The sequence below is a fragment of the Perognathus longimembris genome, chromosome 19 (genome assembly GCF_023159225.1).
Source record: "Perognathus longimembris pacificus isolate PPM17 chromosome 19, ASM2315922v1, whole genome shotgun sequence".
Lineage (NCBI taxonomy): Eukaryota > Metazoa > Chordata > Mammalia > Rodentia > Heteromyidae > Perognathus > Perognathus longimembris.
The window spans coordinates 38,033,476-38,055,415 of record NC_063179.1 but is presented as its reverse complement, the minus strand read 5'-3'; positions in this window follow the sequence as shown (position 1 = coordinate 38,055,415).

Sequence of the window (21,940 nt, the reverse complement as noted above, 5' to 3'; positions counted from 1 at the left end):
CCACCTTATCCAAACAGAACTGCTAAATATTGCCTGGGGTGAGAATGAGGTGGCAGAGAATTGAAAGTAAAATGCTGAGGTGTATTGTATATTAATATTTCTTGGGCAGTTCTTCAAGCAGGCAGTAATTGTGTGAAGGTAAAAATCTTTGTGCCATAGTTTATGTTGTGCAGAAATCTTTTCAGTCAGCAGTAAAGAGGGCAAATCTTGAACACCTTTGATGACAGGTATTTATGATGTAAGTTGGTAGTAAGGAGAAATGAATAGTTAATATCTTTGTAAAATATGATAGAAAAAGAAGGGCTGGATTTGTGTCTTCTCTCTATGATGCAAAGTAGAATCACCAAACTTCTGAATGAACTTTCAAAATTAAGTTCTTTACGATCATTAGGTGTTATACCTTATATTCGTTTAGTTCCTTCAGTTTAAAAGTTCTTTCACACATCTTATCCAAACTTTTTTTAAAGGACAATTTATTTTCTAAAACAATTTTAGGTTCATAGGAAAATTGCTCAGTAATTATGAAGTTTCACATTAATTAATCCTTTCTTTCCTCCCTTCCTCCTAATAACATTAAATTGTTAACAATTGATGACATGTGACATGTTATGGTTAGATAAATGTAGACTCAGGCCTACTTTAGGTTTGCTCTGTTTCACCATTCTGTGGGCTTTGATAAATGTTACAGGTCATATATCCACCCTTACAGACTCATACAGATGATTTCCATTGTCCTAAAAAGTACTGTGAGCCCCATTTATTCATCCATAAACTCCTGATCTTTTTTTTTTTTCTGTCTCTGCAGTCTTCCTGTTTCAGAATGTCACATAGTTGGCTAAATGTCATGTAGTGGGCTAAATTGATTTTATACTTTTCACGACAATCTTGTAGCTAGCTAAGTTTGAGTGACTTCCTGATAAAGGAGATAAGTGCAGTGAGCTGAAGTGGTGTGTCTGCTCCCATAGATTGAAAGTGCCCAAACCACGAGTGGAACCAGCTGACCACAGGAACCTTGACCACATAGAGAAAGGGGCAAACTGCTGAGGACGTACACTGTTAGCTTGAAAGAGTCCTCTCGCCCTGTGCTGCAATTTTTAATGGCAGTTAGGAGGAGGAAGATTGTACGTTTTCAAAGGAAACTAGATGCCAGATATTGGTTTCGTAAGAGAGATGACTTCAGAGATGATAGGTTTAGTGGCCCATAATTAAGAAGGAAGGCCAGTCTCTGCCAGTCTGACTCAGAGGGCTTACTGAGTCATCCTGTTTGTCCTTCCTGCTGCTATTTATGGGCTACCCAGTTGCTGATATTTGTTCGTTAAATACTCACACAACCAGCCTTGCCTAAAGCAGGGTTGCTTCTGGGCTGCTGAGAATAAACAGGGCTGACAGGTGTCGTGAGAGAGTCATTTTAAGGAATATCTGGTAACAGATTCTTTTAAAAAGCACCATATGCTTAGTACAACCATTCTGAAAGAAAAAGCCAAGACATTTTTAAATAAAGATTACTAAGACTTTCAAGAAATGCTGGCGGTAGCAGAGGTGCAAATCAGCATTACGGAAGTTGCTGTTGACAGCAGCTCGGGAAATGAGGGGAATGAGAAGTGAAGCCAATAAAAGGAGAAGGCTGAAACATAGTCACTTAAGTTCGGTGTACCATTAGAAAGAAATAAGATTACCCTCACCAACCATACATGAGTCTGAGTCCCTGTAGTTGACAGTATGTTATTGCTCAACCAAAAGGAGTGATTGAAGAAACAGTAATTTAGGGGATAGCTACTGAGTTGTAGGCAAGGCTAAGGGAAACATTCTAGAGCTAGCAATTGAAGTGACAAACAACAGCCTCAGATTTACAAGGCCAAAGGAAGGGGCAGCTACTGGAACCATGAGAGGATTAGGTTAGTAGAAGGCTGCCTGACTTAACTGAATTATTTGGTAGAGGAAAGCACACTGCCAACCTTTGGGGGTGGGGTGGATAGAAATAAGAGAGGGATAAATAACCCATCCCCTCTTTCCTCCCATTCCTCTATGATGCAAAGCACGAAGCTCAGCATCCTGGATCACTTAGCAGGGAAGACAAGAGTGTCCTATACATCATCAACTAGAGGATTGCTTAAGGCTCTAGGGTGAGTCAGGGCCAGAAGATTTTTGTTGAAATGTACGTTCTTTTGTCTATATCACTATTAAAGCTATTGCTAATGATCTAATTAAAACATTAAGAGGAAATACATAGTTATACAGTTTCAACTTCAGACATCCTGAATATTTGAAGTGTCTTTTTTTTTAAATTGTAAATTAGAGTGTGTCTCTCCCCAAGTTTCAAGGTTGAAAGTCATTCCTAGGAGGAAAGATAAAACAATAGACGGTGTGAAAGTTGAGAATATAGTCATGCAGAACTTAATGACAAGGACACACTCTTAGGTGATTTCATCTTGTACAAACATCTTAAAATGGACCGAGGCAAAGCAGGGTCTCCAACGTCTTTAGGTGATGTAATCTTACGGGACCACTGTGATAGGTGATTGAATGAATTATTGCTGGGTAAGCATGACTATGAAACCCAGGCAGATCTTTGATAAACCCTTTAGATTTACTTGGTTTTAGTGATTTACTTTTAGTTGACATTAACAATCACTAATTTGGAGGTCATGAAGCTAAGCCACAAGTTATTAGCTTCCCAGTAGCTTTGCTGCAGATAAGCCCTCTGACATGTGGGTGATGAGAATGGTTGCCTAGGTTACTTTTCAAGGACTTGAATGCCACTTTTGCTGGAATCACAGCCTCGGGTTTGCACAGGTGTCTGATGGTGTCTTTTAATGTCAGAGGGCCAAAAACTTAATTTCTAGACTGGGCCAACTCAGCCATTTTCTGAACATCTCTCCTATGAAGAGCCAGGAGGACTGAGTTGGCCTACGTGTGTTACTGAACACTGAACCTTTCCTTGGGCCTTCAGCCACCCCACTTCTTCATCCCATTAATATCCTAAGCCCTACACTAAGAGAGGTGGGTTGGAGACTTATTCCTATATTTCCACACTTAGCTACCTCAGGAATAAACTTTTTCTTTTGCAAAACTCATCATTTTGGCAATTGGATAATGCTTGGTGTATAAAACTGGCCTAGTTTGTGACAACTGCACATGGGAAAGCATTGTTTAAAAAGCTATTGAACAGCGAGGCACTGCTGGCTCCTGACTGAGGAGCTGAGGACTTAGAGATCTGAGAATCCAAGTTCAAGGACAGCATTGGCAGGAAAGTTTGTGAGTTCTCCAATTAACCAACAAAAAGCCAGAAGTTGAGGTGTGGCTCAAGTGGTGGAGCATCTTCCTTGAGTGGAAAAGCCAAGTAAGAGCAGTAGGGCCTTGAGTTCAAGTCCCAGTAAAGTACAGAAAAAAGTCATTAAAAATAACATGATACACCTAGATTTAATAATTTAATATTTTCTTTATACATTAGTCCATTCAATAGACCCACACTTTACCTCTGCTTTGTAATTCTATAACCATCTACAACAGCAATCTCTTTCTAATAACCCAGGCCTGTTTTCCCCCAGCCACTAATGACAGGGCTGGTGACAGGTGCTTAGGAAAGCCTCTCTGAGGGAACATGGGAGCAGACATCTAAAAGAAGTGACGAGGGAGCCATCTCTGAAGACTGGGGAATTGCTGTGGAATCGCTCGCTCCAAGGCCCTGAGGTCTCCTAAAAGACAGAAAAGCAAGAGGGTTGAGGGCTGTAGGCATGTTGGCTGAATCCTGTTCTTATGAGGACAGCAAGAAACCTGGATTTCATTTTGAGGATCATTTCTTTTGTGGCAAAGTTACATTATTTATAAAACTTTAGTTGATATTGTCTAACTCAGCTTGTCTCAAATGCACATTTTCAACTAAAATTGATATTTTTGTGGAATCCTAATACTTCTTCTATCCCCCTTAAGAGGAAGATTTGCTTTGCTTTTCTCTCTTTCTCTTTCTCTCTCTCTTTCTCCCTTCCTTCCTTTCTTTCTTTCCTTCTTTCTTTTCTCTCTCTCTCTCTTTCTCTCTTTCTCTCTTTCTTTCTTTCTTTCTTTCTTTCTTTCTTTCTTTCTTTCTTTCTTTCTTTCTTTCTTTCTTTCTTTCTTTCTTTCTTTCTTTCTTTCTGTCTTTCTGTCTTTCTGTCTTTCTTCCTTCCTTCTTTTGCTGGTCCTGGGGCTTAAATTCTTGGCTTGGGCACTATCCCTAAACTCCTTTTTGCTCAAGGCTAGCGTTCTATCACTTGAGTCACAGCACTTTTGGCCTTTGCTGTGATTAATTAAACATAAGAGTCTCACAGACTTTTCTGACCAGGCTGGCTTTGAACAATGATCCTCAGATCTCAGCCTCCTGAGTAGCTAGCATTATAGTTGTGAGCCACTGGTGCCTGGCAGAATTGCATTTCTAATAAAAAAAATCAATTTAAAAGAACCAATCAACCAACCAAAAAACAAAACAAAACAAAACAAAACACCCCAAACAGCCCTTTCAACAAAACAAAACTAAAACTGAGAATAAATTGTAAAGTATTTAGCAGCACCTCTAGTGGTGGGTATTTGAAGTTACAGCTGTATTAAGTAAGTACTTGTAATTCTCCATGGCATTTGGTTCAGGTAAAATAACATTGTTTTACAGAGCTGGTTAAATAGGGCAAATTTTAAGGTAATAGCTAGTATGAGGTGGAAACTCCTCCAGTAATTTCTGAGAAAACTCAAAAATATCAAGATAAAAATAATTGAAGCTCTCCTGTAACCTTGTAGAGAAATCTGGAGGATTTCTGTTTAGGGCAAAAAAGTCCTTGAGATTTTATCTCCAAAACTAACCAGCAAAAACCTAAGCTAGAGCTCTGGCTCAAGTGATAGAGTACCTACTATGAGCAATCAAGCAAGTGAAATAAGTACAAGGCTCCGAATTCAGATCCTAGTATAAAAATATGAAATGGAAACTTTGTAAATAGTAATCAATCTGCTTTTACAGAATTAGAGAACAGTAATGGCTTTGAACCCATGGCCCGGTTGATTATGAGATTGATATAAGGTTAGAGGGCCACTGAAAGATAGTCACCCTTTCCAAAAGCCAGCCTTGAGTTAGTCAGGAAGGCTTACCTCAGCCATGGCAGAAAGCACTGAGGTCCACAGAGGCAGGCATTTCTTTTGATCTCTAATGAGGCTAGTAGGTTCTTATCAGAATTTTATGAGTTTGCCAGTTAGGGTTCGAAATGTCACCTCTGGACTCAGCTCACCCACAATGCCTCTGTTTCCTGTCCCTGTGCTTGATGGCTGTGACTTTGGACTTTCCAGAAGGTCAAACAGGGCGACCCAGTGTGTGACAGCCCTGGCAGCAAGAGGAGAAGATAGTCTAAAGGGGAGTCTACCTAAACATATAAGTTTTACAGCCCAGTGGACTGGCAAAGCTCCCAGTGTCATAGTTTAGGTTTGTTGGCTCGCTTGTCCTTCTCAGAATCACCATCAGCATCAGGGCTGCACGCTACCCTCATGCATTCGTTCATTTGGCACAGTCTCATGTTTGAATCGGAGACCACCGACTCCACATCACTGTCCTTGTAGATGAGGAAGCTGAGCTGTGAACAGAGCAGAGCGTTGAGGTTACCTACCCTGGCAGCTATCCAGCTGGAACCAAAGTGCAGGGTCACTCATTTTGGCCCAATAGTGCTCACAGGGCAATTACTTCCTGCTACCTCCCAGCCCCTTAGTACCCACCTTCTTCTCCCTTCTTTCTTCTCCCTCCAACTCCTCTCCAGTCTTCTTCTGTTTTCTTCTTTCCACAAGCCCCCTCCCCCCACTTTTCATCTGGGCAAGCTGGAAAACAAGCCTTAAAAAAAAATCCTTTATGTAAAAATAAATCCAAATGAAACCTCAGCTATCAAACCTTCACCAACTTAATTATGTATGCAGTGTTTATTTGTGTTATCTCATCTTGATTTATTTTTGTGGGTTAAGCCTCTGACAGAAAAGAAAAGGCTTATTTGTCACAGTCCAAAGGAGAAAGATCTGGAAGGAGGAAATAGAAAATAAAAGGAAAGGTGAGCTGAAAGATCGGATGACTAATTGAAGGAAAACAAAATGCAAATCTGGACATGCCCACATGTATTTTTCCATTTAGAAACAAACCTAAGCAGCAAGTTTACCTATTTTCTCAAGACTTGCTGGCTTTGAAGGGAAGTGCCCTGAAGTAGACTTTAGGCTGCCCTCTAGTGGTGCTGGAGGACATGTCCTTGTATTCCAGCTCAAGGTGGGGCTTCCATAGTCCAGCCACAGCCCTAGGAAAATTCACACTGAGAAGAAATGTGTGAGCTGCTTTCCAATAAATACAGTAGGTGGAGACACACACTGAAAAACGGGAGCATAGTCAACTTTGCTTTCATTTGGCTCTTAGAGCAGTGTGAGGCACCCGGAATTATTGAAACACATTTGATTCTAATTTATATGTGATACTTCGTATTTCCTTCTCGACTTTTAAGTCCTGACAAATGTTCAGGAATGAAGATGTTAGTTAGGTCCCAGTGGTCCTATAATTCTAGCTACTTGGGAGACTGAGAGCAGGAGGATGGCTGTCTAAAATCAGTCTGGGGACAAGAGTCTGTGAGATTCCATCTTTAAAATAACCAGTAAAAAAAGCCAAAATGGAAGGGTGACTCAAGTGATAGAGAACTAGCTAAGCAAGCACACCAACAAAAGCTTGAGGCCCTAAGTTCAAATCCCAGTACCAACAACAGCAAAAAAGATTTCAAGCATAAATCATAACTAAATCTGTTGGCCCTCTACATCATTTATTCATATTAAATACCTATGCTATCCACAGCTTTTAATGTGTGTGTAGGGGGTGGGGAGGTGGGGTGGGTGAGGGGAAGATTCAAAAGGTTGAGACCCTGATCCTGTCCTTCCCTCTGACCAAAAGAGAAGGTATGTATTTGGACATAATACTGCATAGCAGTGGTATAAACAAAAAGGGAGTTTATGTCTACATCTGATTTAATATTTCCTACACAATATCATTTTTACTCAGGAGGAAAAGGAGCTCCAGAAAGATTAAGCTATCCTTGATCAGATAGAAAGTAACATTGAAATTCAAAGTCAGTGTTTCTCATGACCTTTCTTTCAATTAACAAAGACCTTTACTGGGAGTCTATTATGTATGAAGCACTTTGTGGGTGCTGGAGAGGTTAAGATGCCATTACTGGCTATAGTTATTATCTTGCAGAAGAGTAGGTTAGGAAGGAATACTTATACTATATTACCATAGGTGCAGCAATGGACGTATGTACATATTGAGTTGGGAGCAAAGTAGTGAGCAATGTAGCCATCTACATTGTCACACCTTCTGTCATATGGCTAGAACTATGGTTGAATGGATCAGGAGTCTGTACCCCGGCCAAAGGAAATGATCTTTTTTTTTTTTTTTTGACCAGTCCTGGGCCTTGGACTCAGGGCCTGAGCACTGTCCCTGGCTTCTTCCCGCTCAAGGCTAGCACTCTGCCACTTGAGCCACAGCGCCGCTTCTGGCCGTTTTCTGTATATGTGGTGCTGGGGAATCGAACCTAGGACCTCGTGTATCCGAGGCAGGCACTCTTGCCACTAGGCTATATCCCCAGCCCCAGGAAATGATCTTTAAGTATATTCATGAGAAAGCTTGGTGTAGGCATCCTGCCCTGGAGGAGAGCGGACTCACTGATTGAATGCATGGTATCTCATAGGCAGTTTTCAGTATGAGAGAAAATTGTAGAACCAGGGTACAGTTGGAAAGAAATGAAAGTGAATAGAGTAGCTGAATGGTTACTAGCAGGGCAGAGTTAGTGAAAGAGAGAAGTCAGTTGGGAGCATGGTACTATCCCAGGAGGAGGGGCCAAAGGTTTTTCTCAGAGGAAGCTACTGTTACCTCCTGAATGATGTTCCAGGGCACCAGAAAGCTGGACTGTGTAACTGCCTAGCCACGTGTCTGGGTGTCCTTATTGCCTCCTACCTAAGCAGTCACCAGAATCCAGAGTTCCTGACTCAGGTTCGTGCCATGGAGAAGTTTAACTGAAGTGGTCCAGAAGAGGAGAGAGGGAGTATGACTGGAAGTGTAATCTCAGCAAAGGCTTCCCCAGGAATTAAAGTTTACATAGAGTTTTGAGGTACAAGTAGGAGTTTGCAAGGAAACCAAAGGTGAGGAAGGTGCTTTAAGAATCCTGTGTTCATTCTAGAACAGAATGTAATTTTGGTTAAATTTAACGCCAGCATGTCCCCAAATCCTCTCTTCAGTATCAGTGGTTTTGAGAGAGGGGTAAGGGAAATGCTTACTTGAGATGGCATTAATGATCTCAGGCCTGTGATTTCTAGTGTACCGGACATGCTCCAGATGGAAGTTTGCCATTTCCACTGGCTAGGACTCCTGTGCAGTCTGAGATACTGCCGGGACTATGAGCGGGCAGGGCAGAACCTGCAGGCAGAGAAGCATAATTCGGCTACAGAACACCACTGCTCTGCTTTATCCGTCGCAATTGGCCAGCCTTCCTCTTGACTTATTTTGGAGAAGGAGAGGGGGAGAGAGAGGACAGGGAGAGGAAGAAGGGAATGGAAAGAGGAAGGGGGAGGGAAGGGGGGAGAAAGAGGGAGAGGGAGGAGGAGAGAGGCTAAAAAGGGAAAGAGAGAGTCTGTGCAGGTCATGCGCTTGGTTGAGGGGGTCTTAGTGCTCCTCTCTGACTGACTTAAGGGTTTGAATTTGTGAGGGTGGAGGCAGGTGCCCAATGGACAGCAAGAGCAAAGAGCAGTCTGGCTGTGTGAGAACTTAGAAGCATGCCTATTATAACCATGCTTTGCTTCCTGTTAGTGCAGGATATGCACTTTACATATTCTCCTGGAAATCCTACAATCCAATAGAATAGAAGCCAGCAGCGAGTACGCTTTCTTCCATTGTAGCCATTGAGCTGTGCCTGAAAGATGAGAGTAGGCTGATCAGTAGAGTGAAGAGAGGTCAGCCTTGGGTAAGGAAATGAACTCATCTCACTTTAAGATGTGGATAAGAATCACAGTTTCTAAGAAGTCATTGGAAGCAAGAATAAGGGAAGGAAAAAGAAAATGGGGAGAATAGAAAGTAACCAACAAAGGTAAGCTCTTCTAGGAGGAGTTTTATTTTCAAGTAGTTCCTTGAGGGAATTATGTCTTCCAGGAAGTGTGAAACATAATCTTTTCTCCCCCCACTCCTCCCCCTCCTCCTCCTTCTCCTCCTTCTCCTCCTCCTCCTATTCCCTATGAGAATCTGTTAATTTTGTATTAAAAACAAAATAGATTTCTTTTTCTTGAGTACTCTGTAATTGCAGAGCAATGCGTATCATTTCTTCTCTATAATTTTGAGAATATTTTTGAAGACAGTGACATATTCTGACTCTTTAAGAACAAAACAATTCAATTTAAAAATCACTGAGTGACAGCAATCTAAGCCCTGAAACGATGCAGTTTCCTTCAGCACTTGTTCAAAATGTCATTAGAAAACCAACATATAGCAGGTTGTTATGGCAACTGGAATACCAGAGTTTATAACATCACTGTAATTAATGTTATCCAAACGTTATTAATCTTTCAACATCACTCATATTCTCTGAAGGAATAGTGGCTCTGGCTCTCCAAGGATTTTTCAATAGTGTAATCCATTGCAGCTTTTCTTTGTACTTTATTTTTAAATAGGTCTTTTTCTGACTTTCCTTTAGTAAAATTATTGTTTCTGCTCCTTTGCCCGTTTGTTTTGGCTGCTGTTTTTTTTTTCCTTGATAAAACTTGAAAAAAAAAAAGGAAAAAAGAGATTACAGCTATAAAACAGAATGAAGTTTAAAGGAGAAAGACATTTAATTGTAGAAATCCGGAGGGAAAATGTTAAAAAATTTACATACAGATATGGAATATGAACTCATATTTGAATTATATTTTATAATTATTATTTTTTGTGCCAATCAGGGGGCTTGAACTTAGGGTCTGGATGCTGTCCCTGAGCTTTTTGGCTCCAGGCTAGCATTGTAGCACTTGACGCACAGTTCCACTTTGGGCTTTGTTTTGGTGGTTAGCTGGAGATGAGTCTCTCGGACTTTCCTGCCAAGGTTGCCTTTGCACCTGGATCCTCAGATCTCAGACTCCTTCCTGAATAGTTAGGATGACAGGTATGAGCCACTGGCACCCAGCCGCATCTTATAATATTTAAAATGGCCTTGTGCATTTTATTAACACAACATTATTTAACAAGCAACCATGAAAGGCCACGTTCACATAATATTATTTAACCATACAACCATGAAGGTCAATATTTGTTGAATGATCACTATGTGATGATTAATGTGATCTAAATTTATGAATGGGTTCTTTTAAAAAATTATATATTTATTGTCAATGCGATGCACAGAGGGGTTACAGTTTCATATGTAAGGCAGTGGGTACATTTCTTGTATAACTTGTTACCTCTTCCCTCATTTCTCCTCCTCTCCCTCTCCCTCTTTCCCTCTCCCTCCCATGAGTTGTTCAGTTGGTTTACACCAATTTTGTAAGTATTGCTTTTGAAGTTGTCTTTTTATCCTTTGTCTCTCGATTTTGATATTCCCTTTCCCTTCCCTAGTTCTAATACAAGTATGTACACTATCCAGGGCACTCAGATGAGATACAGTGATAGCACGGGCACAACCATAGGAAGGGGATATAAGAGGAACAACAAAAAAAGCTACACTTTCACATGACATGTTGAGAGTAATTACAACAGTAATATAACTCTCATTTCCATAACATGGAGTTCCTTTCACTTAGCATCATCTTATGTGTTCATAAGGGCATAGCTATTGGGCTCTTGTGATCCTCTGCTGTGACTGGCCTAAATCTGTACTACTTATTCCCCATGAGGGAAATCATAGAGTCCATGTTTCTTTGGTTCTGGCTCACTTCACTTAGTATAATTTTTCCCAAGTCCTTCCATTTCCTTATGAATGGGGCAATGTCATTCTTTCTGATAGAGGTATAAAATTCCATTGTGTATATGTACCACATTTTCCTGATCCACTCATCTACTGAGGGGCATCTGGGTTGGTTATGAATAGGTTTTTACAACCACTTTCAAGATAGGTATTCTTAACAACAACCAAGCTAACCTGACTAAAAAAATGGGCAAAGATCTGGAACAGACATTTCACCAAAGATGATGTGCAGATGGCTAATACACATGAAAAGATGCTCAACATCAGTAATCATTAAAGAAAATTGCAATGAGCTTTTAAGAAGAAAGGAAACCCTGCCTCATTGCTTGAAGACATTATGTTAAGTGAAAAAAGAAAAGACAAACACTGGAACTTTCACTTACATGGGGCATCTGAAGTCTCAAATTCATAGACAGGAAGCGAAAAGATGGTTGGCAGAGAATGGCTGAAGGGAAAAACGAAATTATATACATGCAGAGAGTTTGCAAGATGGGTTTCCATTGCACAGCAGCGTGAATATACTTAGCACTTTTGAACAGCACTCTTCAAAGGAGTCAAAAATTTTACGTTGCGTGCTTTTTGATTTTTTTTGGCCATGATTTCTTTTTTTAAAGTCCTCAAATTGACATTGCTTCTTTTCAATTGTGGAGCCAATTCATCCTGCATTTATTCCACATTACTGAATAAAGTCAGTAATTTGTTCTGGATGGCTTCTGGGGAACTGGTTCACACCATGGCTGCGTTAGCTTGGGAGGCTTTTTAGCTCTGGCGGGATGGGGGCGGGGTGGAGCTCAAGTGCATCTCAGCCCCAGCCCAGCCTTCAGGGGACCATAGCTGTGGTTGATGACTTGATTTCACCTCAGGGGAGATCAGGAGCTACAATCATCCTGCTAAGCCGACCCGCAGACACTGAGAACAAGAAATGGTCACCTTTGTTTTCAATCACTTAGTTTGGAGGTAATTTACACGTATCAGTAAATCCCTAATGTGATGGAATTGTTGGGCCTCTTCTGAAGCAGTGGCTATCTCTGGCATGTACAGAGGGTTCTGAATGATTTTTTTTTTTCTGATCTGAGGCTTAGATGGTATGCCTGGAGTTTATTCTTTAAAATTTTTTTTTTTATCATCAAGGTGATGTACAGAGGGGCTACAATTATATACGAAAGGTTATGAGTACATTTCTTGTCAATCTTGTTCTATTCTGAACACTGGCTCGGCAGGGAATTGGAATGCCTCTTGCAGATCGCCTGCAACCCGGGCCTCATGAACCGTGTTTGGGAACAGGCCACCTGTAACTGGAAGGCGGCTGGATTTCTCTGAGTTCCTTTCATTTTTACTTTTCTTTTGGGACCAAGACTTATCCTCACTAAAAGTTCAATCACAGAGGAGACTGTGTTTAGATAGCAGAGACCATATTCCAAGATCATGCTATATTCTAAAAAAGTTTTGTTTGTGTTTTTTTTTTTTAGTTCACCTTGAAGCATATAGAAAGCCAGCAAGGAAGAAAACCTCAGCATCATCTTGACTAGAAAATATGGAGGTGACATTTGAGAATAATTTGTCTTCTGAAGGATGACATGAATTTTATCCTTCCCTTCTCCTAAGTATAGGAATTAAGCTACAAATTGTGATGGATGAGGCAGTGTCACTCATCTTGATACTCTGTCTGAGGATTATGTTGGTGCTTACAAGTTAAGAAAAGCCTCCTGTTGTAGAATGGTTGTTCATTTAAAATGAATGACCTAGCCAGGCATCAGTGTTCACCTCTGTAATCTTAGCTACACAGTAGGAAGTGATATGAGAATCCGAGTTAAAAAGTCACTTCAGAAAGAAAAGTCTGGGAGACTCTTAGCTCCAAGTAACCAGCAAAGGGGCTGGGAATATAGCCTAGTGGTAGAGTGCTTGCCTCGTATACATGAAGCCCTGGGTTTGATTCCTCAGCACCACGTAAATCGACAAGGCCAGAAGTGGCGCTGTGGCTCAAGTGCTAGCCTTGAGTAAAAAAGAAGCCAGGGACAGTGCTCAGGCCCTGAGTCCAAGCCCCAGGACTGGCAAAAAAAAAAAAAAAAAAATATTGTTCCAAGTAACCAGCAAAGGGACTGGAAATGGGGCTGTGGCCCAAGCCTTGAGCAAAACCAAAACAAAACAAAACAAAAACAAAACAAAAAAACTAGGAGCCAGTGCGTAGGTCTTGATTTCAAGCCCCAGTACTGGGAAAAAGAAAACAAAAGTTAAGGGAGAGTGCCTTGCTCTTAAGTTCAATCAAGCCTTAGTTCTGACAGGAACAAAATAAAAAAAAATAAAATGCATGAATAAGCTTATATGTCTTTCGTGGGGGGAAAGACAGTTCCTCATGTTTTACAAGAGCACTTTTTTAAAAAATAAAGTTTTACAAGTCATATTTTAAACAAACAGAAATTAAAGATCTCTAAGTTTTAGGTTATTAATCCATATCATATATCAAAAAGGAAGGAAGCTAAGGCTACACATTTTGACTTCTTGTTTCTCAAATCCATGCTTACATTCACAATAGCAGAGAATCCTTACCTTTGATTTAGAGATGAAGGACGTGATTCTGAGAGGTAGAGTAATTTAGCTATAGCTCCATGCCAGCTAGTACCAGAATTCAGGTCCTAAGTCAACCCAATATTCTTTTACATAGGCTTTCTTAGATAAATTTGAATAAGATAACCTTGTAGAAGATACACCAGCAATGAAGAAATAGGCCAATTACTAAAATTCCAGTCAGATTCTTTGGCTTTCAGTTGAAGACCTCAAATTTTAAGTATGATGGTAGTTTAAAATTTTTCCATTAAATCTCTTTCCAGTCAACTATTGAGGAAGCAACTCTTCAGAAGAACACAGCACATAATGCTTCAGGCTTGTTTGTTATTGTTATTTTTCTGAGCACTTTCCTACTTAGTACTCCGGGTAAGCCTGTCAGTCCTGGGTGATTCTGAAATTGTTATATAACGTTCACTTCCCTGAAGTTCGACAACAAGAATCTGTGGCTAGTGTGTCAGAAATGACTGGTAAGACACCGAGTGACAAGCTGGGGTTCCCACTCCAAGTCCTGGCAGGCAAACTGCAAAACTGACACCTCTTCCAGGCTCTTTGGGCCTCCTGGTAACCTGCTCACAGGTCTCAGGAAGCTGGCTTCCTTCGCCATCCCTGGCTGCCCTCTAATCCTGAGCTCTCCCCCAAAGTGACTGTCGCCACCCTCTGACAATCCAAACACTTTGCTTTACCCTGCAAACAGAAACTCATGCATTTCTTTCTTTCTTTTTATATCAAGCTGGTGAAAAAACCCCAACAACTGCTTTCTACAGAATGTCAACAATAAATACATAAATACACAAATAAATGAGAAAAAACATGTAGAAGGAATGAACCAATTAGAAAATGTCCATCCCCTGTGACAAGCTGGACTCTAACATCAGGAAGTGAAATGTTAGGGCAGGGTAGATTCTCAGATGACTCTTCCATTGTACAGGGAATTACTCAAATTTCAAAGGGGAACTGAAATTCAGAAGCCCTCAGAATTCCAAGGGAATTCTCAGATTACTCTTTCATAACCTACATAGCAGGGATTTTTGGCCACCAGTACTTGAAACATGAGAGCTAGTTTTTGTGTTTTCATAAAAGGATGCCAGCACTATGTGTTGTTAATGCATGTCACACGAAGAGCAGTATGCTGAAGTATTCTTGTCAAAACACGTTGCATCTGACTTTAGTCAAACTACAGATTCAACTTCCCGTTCACAAGGAATTCAGGGAACAGAAAACAAACCAGCAAGTGGCAATGAGACGAATCCAGAAAGTGATACACTCTAGAAAGTGATTCAATTGCCTTACATCCTTTCTAGACCAATGCTATTAGAATGAAAACACTGGAAATGACTGCTCTAAATCCAGAGAAATAATGATTGGCTTCTGGTTAAAAAGAAAATAAAAAAAAATAGAACAAATAGTGTGAGCAGCCAGGGAAATCTGTGAATGGATGGATTTCCAGAGAGGTACTATTAAGTTTTTTTTTCCCAGTAGCAATTGCTTCAATTAATCACACAATGTTTCAATTCCAAATTATCTTCAGGTTGGGCTGGACAGGGCAAACGTTTCTCCTCCATACTAAGTGTAATCTATAGCTTTGTCAATAGAGGGCGCAAGAGGGACATTGCAGGAGGAAGAGGGCTTTTCCTCCTGGTTTTGGAGGGTTGCTTTCCTTTTTTGCTTCAGCAGTCCAGATGGGAGAGCCATGCCGCACTCTGGGGACATCTGGTGGCATACTCCTTCAGCTTCATGCCCAGAGGCTCAGTCTCTTGTTGACCTTGTAGACTCAGTCTACCACCCGAAGAACACTGGAATGTAACACTAAAGAATGGCACTGTTTGCCCCAGACCTGGGATCTGCAAAGGAGTTCTGAGCTCTGCACTCCTTCTCTCAGAGCTCCTGCAAAATGTTTCCTGCTTTAAATAATGATGGTGTTTCTGTCTCCTGATTAGGCTCAGACTGTATGATGAACATATGATGCTGGCATTGTGGTCATCTAGAAGGTTCTTATTTTTAGATGATTCATGCTGAAGTATTCAGGACTGTCATACTGTGTGCAACTTCTTTCAAGTGAATCATATATATATGCATATATGCTTATAATTATATAAGCATATATGAATATTTATAGACATGCATGAATATGTAGCAGGAATGTGCTTAGTGTATTAGGGTAATAGGACAGGGGCCCTGTATGGCCAGAGCAGGGAGTAGATGGCTAGAGTGATGGGATTGAAGTCTAAGGGAGAAGGAAGGGAGGAGCTCATATCAGAGGCTACATGGTCTTGTAGTTCATTGTAATGATTTGGGTTTAAATCTGAGCAAGATGGTAATCCACTGCAGTTTGGGAAATGTAAGATAATTGGACTTTCATTTTGAAAGAGTCATCCTGGTTGATGTGTGGAGAATAGACTGTGAAGGACAGAGAGGAAATAGGACATAGCAGCCGAGGTGGGAACCAGACTTAAAGGCAATGACAATGGCAATGGAACGGACACCAGTGGGCTGAATGGGAAACTAGACTCAAGTTCAAAAGCATACATAGCTTGCTGTGATCATTTGGGGAAGACTGTGATGTCATCACTCATGCTCCTGCCAACCAGAGCTATTTTGTTGTCCACATCCAGAGATGTTTTGTTGTTCTAGATCCAGAGAAATAAACTCAGAGCTTTCTTTCTTCTTCCCCAGGACAATGCCCAGAGTATTTGTACTTTCCATAGATGTAGAGTATGGTTCCGTGGCTCCATCTTTATCTTGATCTGCCTTTGAATATCTGTTATGTGCTGTTGTTTACGTCTTTCTCTTATCAAAACTTACCTGGAAGGTCTGTTGTTTGGGAGCTACTTTAAATCCATAGCTTCCTATTCCCTGTGGAATCTCAGCCTTGAGTTATTTCTGTTGTTTGCTTTTAGTTAATAGTGCTGTTCCAATTATAGTTGTTAAAAAAAACACACTGTGTCCATTTGATCTGTTTGGCACTGTAATGGGGGAGGGGACCAAGGGAGGGGACCACAATGTAGTGGGGTCCGAGGGTGGGGGGATCCCCCATTCCTCCAAGAGTCCACTACTCAGAGACAGTCTCAAGTAAAAAGATGGATTTATTGGGGAAGCAAAAAGTATCCTGACCAGCCAGGGTCACGGCCCAGACTTGGGAGCTGGAACCTCAATCATAAAAAGCAGGCTGGCTGGCCAGGGCCGCAGCCCAGACTCAGGAGCTGGGACCATGCGCCCCGGGCCATGCTCGGGGTTGGGTCATAAAGGCAAACACCACATGGCCAAGCTTGCCACACGCAGGTGGCCAATGAGGTTATAATCTGCCTCATAGCAACTGTTTGAACCAACCTATCATGTTAGTTAGACTTGGTGCATGGGTTTGGCGGGGCTCATTTGATGAAGGCAGATTTCCCTACTCAGGGGAGGGCACAGGTTGAACCTTGAACCTTCCACTACTCAGGTGGTCAAGCAGTTTACACAATCTTATCACAGTGAAGGGGAACTTCCCTGGATAGGGCGGGGGAGATCTTAGCGAAGATGGAGTCGGCTTCTGTTCTCTTTAACTAATCTGAGATGGAATCAATCTGACATCCCTCAACAGCCAATGATGGTGCTGGCCAGATCTGACCTCCATATTACAGGCACTTCATCCCCCCCTCCCCCATAGATTCTTGGAAATCTATATATTAATATTTACATCTATCATTTTAAATGTATGTTTTTAATTCCTGTTTCTTTAAAAAATAGAATCATACTACTTGCATTTTCTTCCCAAGCAAATCTCATGGGCATATTTCCATGTCATTATGTGTACACTACCTTATTCTTTCTTAAATTGCTGCAGAGTATTTCATTGTATGTGTGTATGTGTTTTATTTTCCCAATTTCATATTTAGATTGATTCTAATTTTTCTTTTGCTATTTCAAACAATGCTCCAAATAAATAACCTTATGCATGTATCTTTTTGCACCTGTGTTTTTCTGCAAGATAATTTCCCAAGAGTGGAATTACCAGTGTAAAGGATCTGTGCATTGGAAATGCTGATAGATATTGTGAAGTTGTCCTCCAAAAATTGCAGCAGTTTACAGTTACCAAATTTGAAAGAGGGTGTGGTTATGATCCAAATGAATGCTAGTTTTGTCAAAACTTGTGCTTCTAATCTGAGGAAGTTATTTCCACATTCTCTGTCACATTCAATGTACTGCTGTTTCATCCCTCGGTTAGTTGCCTCTTTGTCTTGGAGATTACTGCTGCAGCTCCATACAGTAATATACACTAATGAAAACAGCGGAAGGATGGTATGATACCAGTTGCAGTTTTTTCTTTTACTAGAGAAGTAAAGCCTTTGAAAACACCTACCTAGCCATAACTGGGTCCCATAACCAATTTTAGCTGCAAAAGGAGATTGAGTTATTTAGTATCTGGCAAAATGGAAAGATTCATTTATGGTTTGGGCTTAGGCAGACTGCGAACTACAATAATACAAAGGATCTGTATAGGGCTGGGGATATGGCCTAGTGGCGAGAGAGCTTGCCTCGTATACATGAGGCCCTGGGTTCGATTCCCCAGCACCACATATACAGAAAACGGCCAGAAGTGGCGCTGTGGCCCAAGTGGCAGAGTGCTAGCCTTGAGCAAAAAGGAAGCCAGGGACAGTGCTCAGGCCCTGAGTCCAAGGCCCAGGACTGGCCAAAAAAAAAAAAAAAAAAAAAGGATCTGTATAGAGGACAGAAAGAATGGGCATTGAACAATAATTAAAGATTTGCTAACCACAGATACTTGCTAAATAGGTATTTGTTGAATGTAATGGTTAAGAACAGGGCCAGAAAAACAGCCACCACCCTCTCAAATGAGTTGATTTCTGAGTTGGTTATTCCAAGTTATAGGTTGTTTCTAAGTTACAAATGCTACCTATCTGCATCTAGAGTTGTATTTTGTCCAGATAGGGACCACAGAGTACACACACAATAGTTGTGAAATTTTGTTTTCATCTGAGTTAAAAAATCAACTTCATCATCTCTCAGGGGCAGATGTTAGATAACAAGTGACAGACTGTAGCATTTATTTAAACGGGAAGGACATTCTAGCCTATGATGTGTTTATATTTATTGGAGGAAAAAGATTTGATGTCACCCAATTATTTTTTGGATTAAACATCTTTTTTAAAATGATAAAGCCAGGGGCTGGGAACATGGCTTAGTGACAGAGGGCTTGCCGACCATGCATGAAGCCCTGAGTTCGATTCCTCATCACCATAGTGGCGCTGTGGCTCAAGTGGTAGAGTGTTAGCCTTAAGCAAAAAGACGCCAGGGATAGTGCTCAGGCCCCGAGTTCAAGTCCCAGAACTGGCAAAAACAATGATAAAGCTAAGGACATGTGGATCCTAACAAGTCTCCTAAAAGCACATGGAGGATGGTAGTGACTGGTATCTGGTGATTTCAATCCTGAATGAATAACACCAGGGACAGTGACAGGCCTAAGGTAGAAGTGGGAGCTGAGGATAAAGCAGAAGGAAGATAAAGCTGGGAAGTGGCAAGTGGGGGAAAGACAAAAGCAAAGGAAAAGAAAGTTTGGTGTGTCCTTTGTTTTTTCACAAGAGAATTTTTTCCAATGGTACTGAGGTTTGAACGGAAGAGTTTTGCACTTGCTAGGCAAATGTGCTAGTGCTCGAGCCACACCTCCAGTCACAAGGACAGTCTTGTTGGCCAGTTAGTCTCTGTAAGGAGGGGTTCCTATGTCAATGGACAGCAGAGTCATCATGAAGAAAGATGTCTTGAGTTGCAAAGCCTCATTTTGAGCAGCCCTGCCTTTTGATGATGATAATCTTTAAATAGTGGTACAAAGGAGTTGATTTATTTTTCTTCCTCTTTATTCAGATTAAAATTCTTCTGGTAGTGTGTGAAATGATTTATCCCTAAATACACATTTGGTGATTTTATTTGACACACATGTACAACCCTGGGAAACATGCCCAGATTAAGACATGGAACATTTCTTTGAATACTAGACTTGCAATGAAGTTCAGCAGAACTCAGTTCTGTTAACCAGTTTTAAAAAAATATCAGCTCTTGGAGTTCATTTCAGTAGCATCATTTTGTATGGTCATAGGCACAGTTATTGAGCTCTTGTGATTCTCTTCTAAGAATATTCTCCTTTGGTCTTACTACGTGATTGTTTAGAGTGCTGTTTAATCAATCATGTCCAAGAGGGATTGTCTTTTACTATCCATTGGGTTTACATGTAGATTTACAGGTATATTCTAATTACTACAAATGAGGGAAACCATGAAGCCTATGCTTATTTGGGGTCTGGCTCACTTCACTTAGTATAATTTTTTCCAACTCTTTCCATTTCCTTATGAGTGGGGCAATGTCATTCTTTCTGATGGAAGCCTAGAATTCCATTGTGTATATGTAGAGCATTCATAGATCCATTCATCCACTGAGGGGCATCTGGATTGATTCCATATCTTAGCTATGGTAAACAATGCTGCATAACAAACAGTACAAGAAATGTATCCAATGCCTAACGTAGGAAACTGTAACCTCTCTGTACATCACTTTGACAATAAATAAGAAAAAAGAAAAACCAATGCTGAATGAACATGGTTGTGTTGAAAACAAGAGGTTTTTTTTAAATAGTATTGGTTGTGGTTCTTTTCTTTTTCTTTCCTTTTCTTATTTGGTTTATTTCCTTTTGTCATTGTACTTGATTTCTGTACCCTTTGTCCTGTACATGAGTCTATATCTGATTTGGGGAGAGGAAGGGAAAGCACAGAAACAGAGAGACAAAGGCTGAGCCAATTCAGTGGTGATATTCACTAGATACTATGTTGGAAATGAACTATAGGACTTGGAGGGGAGGGCTGATGGGAGGGGAAAAACTGGAAGAGAATGAGAGCATAGGTGACACCGTTCAAAAGGAAATGCACTCATTACTTGACAGATGTAACCTCTTTACAGCAAAATTGAAAAAAAAAGTCAGCTCACTCAGCTGCTGACACCTGCCTCTACTCCCAGCACTTGTGAGGCGGAGGCAGGAGAATTGCAGGTTCAAGGCTAGCCTGGTCTATATAGAGAGATTTTAGCCAACTGCTAGTGGCTCATGCCTGTACTTCTAGCTATTGTGGAGGATGAGACCTGGAGGATGACATTTCAAAACCATTCTGGGGGGGCTGGGGATATGGCCTAGTGGCAAGAGAGCTTGCCTCATATACATGAGGCCCTGGGTTCAATTCCCCAGCACCACATATACAGAAAACGGCCAGAAGTGGCGCTGTGGCTCAAGTGGTAGAGTGCTAGCCTTGAGCAAAAAGGAAGCCAGGGACAGTGCCCAGGCCCTGAGTTTAAGGCCTAGGACTGGCCAAAAAAAAAAAAAAAAACACAAAAAAAAAACCATTCTGGGCAGAAAAGTTCATGAGATTTTCAGCCTCCTGAGTAGCTAGGATTACAGACTTGAGCCACTGGCATTCAGTTTTGTTTTTTTCTTTTCATTTTTTTTCTTTATTTTCAAATTGAAGTACAGAGGGGTTACCGTTTCATATGTAAGGCAGTGGGTACATTTCTTGTTCAACTTGTTACCTCCTCCCTCATTTCCCCCCACTCCTCCCCCTTTTCTCTCCCCCCATGAGTTGTTCAGTTGGTTTACACCAAGTGGTTTTGTAAGTATTGCTTTTGGAGTCGTTTGTTTTTTTATCCATCGTCTCTCGATTTTGATATTCCCCTTCCCTTCCCTAGTGCTAATACAAGTATGTACAGTATCCAGTGTACTCAGATGAGATACAGTGATAGCACGGGGACAACCACAGGAAGGGAATATGAGAGAAACAAACAAAATAAAGATACAATTTCACATGGCATGTTGTAAATAATTACAACAATGATATAACACTTGTTTCCATAATGTGGAGTTCATTTCACTTAGCATCATCTTATGTGTTCATAAGGGCATAGCTATTGGGCTATTGTGATCTTCTGCTATCAGTAGCCTAAACCTGTACTAATTATGCCCCATGAAGGAAACCATAGAGTCCTTGTTTCTTTGGGTTTGGCTCACTTCACTTAGTATATTTTTTCCCAAGTCCTTCCATTTCCTTACGAACGGGCCATGTCATTCTTTCTGATAGAGGCATAGAATTCCATTGTGTATATGTACCACATTTTCCTGATCCACTCATCTACTGAGGGGCATCAGGGTTGGTTCCATATTTTAGCAATAACAAATTGTGGCACCTGGGGCTAGGAATATGGCCTAGTGGTAAAGTGCTCACCTTGTATACATGAAGCCCTGGGTTTGATTCCTCAGCACCACATATACAGAAAAAGCTGGAAGTGGCACTGTGGCTCAAGTGGTAGAGTGCTAGCCTTGAGAAAAAAGAAGCCAGGGACAGTGCTCAAGCCCCGAGTTCAAGCCCCAGGACTGGCAAAAACCAAAACCAAGAAAA